Genomic DNA, 5,256 nt, shown 5'->3' with positions numbered 1-5,256 from the left:
AGGCATTAAATAGATTCACTTTATTCTATAAGTGAAAAGGGGTTAGCTAAGGAAACAATTACAGTGGCAGTAATTGTTCTTCCTGGCTCCGTTTATCTTCTGAGTCTGTGGGCTATACCCTTACCTGCCTGGTTATTTCAGATGACATTCTACCCAGAATTCTCTGAGTTTTTAAAATTGTTGTGTGAACCACTGATAGGACATAAAATTATTACATCTATATATTACCTTAAAGCCATGAGGTGGTTCTATGTTTAGCTAGTAAAGAAAAAGGCCAACATACTGCCCTCAACTTCCTTCTCCTTCATTAAATTGATTTGTTCTTGGACTTCCAAATTATTTATCCTTTGTTTAAAGTGAATATGTTCTTTGTTTCCAAGGCTAGTTCCTTTATTCTTGGTTGAATTCATTCTTGATGTTGATCAAATTCATTATTATTCTCAGTTCTATAATTCTTGTCCCATAATTTATCGCTCAATTTAGATCTCATTTCTTTATTTTCACTAGCGTTTCTTCAGTCAACAAACACCATGAAACTCCCATATTTCAAATATAAACAGAACAAAAACTCATTGCCAGGCCCTATTTCTCTGCCAAAATTCCACCTTGTATCTCTTCTTAACTTTATTAAATTAAATTTTTTGAGAGACTATTTTAAGTTGCTGTTTCATTTCTTTATGCCATAAACATGTTTCTTTATTGCTTCTGCCTTGCACACTTTACTGAAACTGCTGTTTCAGAGGTCATTAGTAATGTATTATTTGTCATTTCTAGTCCTTCTTAGTCCTCAACTTCCCCAACATTTCTGATGTATTTAACCACTATTGGCCACTCTTCACTCTTTAAGTTTTCAGCCTCATTGATTCCCTGACATTGATCCTTATTTTGTTTTATTGTATTTCTTTTTTATTATTGATGCTATTACAGATCTTCCTCATTTCTCCCCTTTTCACCTCAGTCCACCCAACTCCTACTTCCCTGCTATGAACCTTCACCACATTGTTGTCTATGTCCATGAGCTATGTGCATATATGTTGTTTTGCTAACCTCTTCCAGTCCCTCCCACACCCCTCCTCCCTGAGATCTGCCAGGCTGTTCCATGTATCCATGGCTCTGGTTTTAATTTTTTGAATTCTCACCTGGGACATTTTTCCATTGGAGAAAGAGAGAGAGAGGGAGAGAGAGAGAGAGAGAGAAACATTGATGTGGGAGAGAAACATTGACTGGTTGCTTCATATATGTGCCCAGACTGGGGAAAGAACCCTTAACCTATGTATGTGCCCTTGTGCCTTGACCAGGAATGGAACACTAAACCCTTGGTTATGGTATGTTGCTTCAAACAACTGAGCCACACTGGCCAGGGCACATGCCTCTGGTTTTCTTTTGTTTGTCAGTTTATTTTGTCATTAGATCCCATATATGAGTGAGATCACATGGTATTTGTCTTTCTCTGACTAGCTTATTTTGCTTAGCATAATGATCGTCAGGTCCATCCATGTTGTTGCAAAGGGTAAGAGTTCCTTCTATTTTTTTTATAGGCATGTAGTACTCTATTATGTAAATCTACCACGAGGATTATATTGTTTTATTCTTGATTTTAAAATGGGTCCTTTTCAGTTTATAATCTTTCTTCTTCTTATCTGTCTGTATCACTGTTTGTGCTTCCTTTTATTAACTCTCAACTATGTAATCTTCTCATAGATTTCTGGTCTAGGTTTTTTATTATTTAACACTTCTTTTCCCTAGGAAATATTCTGCCCTGGCTTCTGGGTAATAACTAGTAACTTTACATTTTTTCCCTAAAATTCTAATCCTAATTTCTAAGGATTTGTGTGATATCTCAAAGCCAAAGTAAACTCAATCCAGTAGAGCTGGTACTTCACCTTCCCAGTCATACATAAGAGAAACCTCAACTATCTTTGTGTCTTTCATCACCACTGCCACTAATAAATTACTAAACTCTATTTGTTTTATCTGCACAACGCTGCTTCATCAGCTTACTATTTATCTTTATGGTTCCTCTCATACTGTAGGCAGTGACATCATCACACACCCAGATCATTTCAGTAGCTTTCCAATTGGTATCTCTGGATATGCACTTTTAATATACTATCCCACCTTTTAAGATCATTCCAGAATTAGCTTCTTAAAATGTTGGCCAGATGTATATAACTTTTTACATAAAAAACTTAGATGTCTTCCCATGGCCTATAGAATATAGCCAGATTTCCTAAGATGGCATTCACAGACTGCTACAACTGAATTCATCCTGTCTGTTCAGACCATCTGCCAATGCATTCTTCCATTAAGCTTAACCATTTTGTAAGTAATTCAGGTGCTTTTACGCCCATGTGCTTTTAATCCTGTTGAACTTGAAATTTTTGCCTACATTCTTCCCAGTCACTGAAAACCCAACCTCAAAGGGTTAGGTTGATTATTTCACCTTGTATTATGATTGGTTGTCTATCTCCCTGTCCATTTTGTAAACATTTCTAAAACAGAAATAAATTTTTAAAAATTGCATCCTTCCCTCTATCTCCTACAATTCATAGTACATAAATTCTTAATCTCTTGTTGGTACATAGACAGTATTCATTAAAAATTTCTGGAATATTGCCCTGGCTGGCGTAGCTCAGTGGATTGAGTGCGGGCTGGGAACCAAAGTGTCCCAGGTTCGATTCCCAGCCAGGGTACATTCCTGGGTTGTAGGCCATAACCCCCAGCAACTGCACATTGATGTTTCTCTCTCTCTCTCTCTCTCTCTCTCTCTATCTCTATCTCCCTTCCTTCCCTCCCTAAAAATAAATAAAATCTTAAAAAAAAAAAAGATAATCAAGTACACATTAAAAAAAAATTAAAAAAAATTTCTGGAATATTATTATGAAGTTATAAGACTTCATAGATTTGTGAAGTTACTTTGGTACTTTAATATCTAACTTTTTATTTAGGATTTTTATATACAGCACTGATTATTGTTCGGTGAAAAAGGCAGGGTTAGTTCTTTCAAAGGACCTTGTTCATCAATTCTCTTTTCAAGAGTTTGTATGAAGTGCTTGATATTTACATATAACTGGCCTTCACTGCTCATGGCTCTTCACTAGAGATTGTACACCAAGACCATTTCTTTCAGTATATTGCCTGCAACTTATGATTCTTGACAAACTTCATGTGAATCACTGTAACTTCTCAAGGGTTTGCTATTGCTGCTTGTTCTTTGCTAATGAGTAGTGGAAGTAGTAGAAGTAGTGTGCCTGGAAAGGCAACAATGGAAAGATTATTGAACATTTATCAAATGTCAGAAAAACTTTTACAAACATAAAGCTGAAAATGAATAAAAATCAAATTTACTTATAAATCCAATACAGCTATTATTAATAAAAACTCATATGTATTATCTCAAGATATGTTTGTCAAAAAAGTCTTTGAAACTTTTAATTTTAAACATTTTATTAAAAAATAAAAATTTGAAAAGAGATGAGTGAAAAACTGGACAAAAACAGGTTTAGTTATTTATTTATTTGCTTTTAGAGAGAGAAGAAGGAGGAAGAAGGAGAGGGAGAGAAATATGAATGTGCGAGAGATAACAGCAAACGGTTGCTTCTTGCATGCCTCCAGCTGGGGACCTGGCACGTAACCCAGGCATGTGCCCTTGTTACAGAACACAACAAGGAGGGCCTGGGACGATATACTACTATTGAAAGAAGGCCCTGGGTCCTTTATGTCCGCTGCCTGAGGAAAGACGTCTCTCAATGTCGGAGATTCATGAAAAGGAAAGGAAATGTTTATTTAATGCTATACAAACTTAAAGTAGTGACCTAATGTCTTCACCAAAATCCCAAAGTCACTTAAAACACCCATAAACACACACAGTCCTTCCTTCCTTCCCCCTTTGCCCAGTCCAGAGTACTGTATCTCAGGAAAGGAAATAGAAGTCCATGGCTCAGGCAGTCCTCTGGTTCTTCCCAGTTAGTACTCCATCTCTACTGGGAGACCTCCCTGGGTTCCCGGCACTCTCAGCTGAGTCGCTGGGATCTCTGCTAAAACCAGGTAGGTGGTGGTGTCCCCTTCTAAAGCTGTGGGGGTCCCCACTCTGTCCAGGCCGCGTGGTTCTCCCTCTCAGGGATGTGGGAGTCTTTACTCTGCTAAAGCTGTGTGGCTCTCTCTCCAATGGCAGTGATCCTCTCTGCACCTCCACCGCCACTTGGTTCTCTCCTCTCAATGGCCGTGGTCCTCTCTGCACCTCCACAGCCACGTGGTTCTCTCCTCTCAAAGGCCGCCAAGTCTGGGTTTTAAATCCCCACGGCCAATCTTCCTCTGCAGCCTCATTTCCGACTCCTCCCACACTTGGCTTCACATGCCAGAACTCGTATCCTTCCAGCTTTACTGGGCTGCCATCATGAGTTTGGGCAGGCGTGGCCCCATGTCCTGGAGTCAATCATCTCCAAGCTCCCACCCAGGCGCTGTAACTCGGGGGACCTGCCCCCCCAGTTATGTCTAGGTGGGGAAGTTACTTCCATTTCCCTGGCTCAGGGCATGGCCACAGCTATTTAACATATCTAAGTGACCAGCCAAAGGCTATAGATATGTTAAATGACCACGCCAGAGCTTAGCTGCAAGGCTGTTGCTAAGCAAAACAGCTCTCAATGGCCCTGCTCCATTTGTCTCTTCCCCCAACCCACACCCTGGGTGGGGGTGGGGGGGATGGAGACATCTTAAAATCTCCTGGACACCTTAAGTTCTGGACCCCATTTCAAATGCCCTTTTGGGGTCCCCCCTCTTGGCTGCACCCTGTAACACCCTGACCAGGAATAGAACTGGCAACCTTTCTGTTTGCAGGCTGGCACTCAATCCACTGAGCTACACCAACCAGGGCCAAAACTTGGCTTTTTAATTATGAGGAAATAACACTGTATATATCTTCACAGACACTTTTTTTAAAAAACAATGAGAACTTACTCTGTTTGCTTTTTTTAGTCAACAACATATTTTTAACATCTTCCTACAGCATTAAATGCAATATTATTTTTAATCATATTATCTAATTACAGTGACTTAATCTAGTTTAGGGAATCCACAAACGGTCAGTATCTAAAACTGCTGTCATGTAAATTGTTATATAAAAATTTAGATAGATAACTTAGTGGAATACATTTGGGAGGACAAGAGTGTCAGGGAGAAGGAGAGGACTTGAGAAGACTCACTAAATCCTGAATTCTCCTAGGGCATATTTCTAGCTCCAAAATCTCTGACTCACTC

The sequence above is a fragment of the Phyllostomus discolor genome, chromosome 1, assembly GCF_004126475.2.
Source record: "Phyllostomus discolor isolate MPI-MPIP mPhyDis1 chromosome 1, mPhyDis1.pri.v3, whole genome shotgun sequence".
NCBI lineage: Eukaryota > Metazoa > Chordata > Mammalia > Chiroptera > Phyllostomidae > Phyllostomus > Phyllostomus discolor.
Note: the sequence above shows the minus strand (reverse complement) of the source record.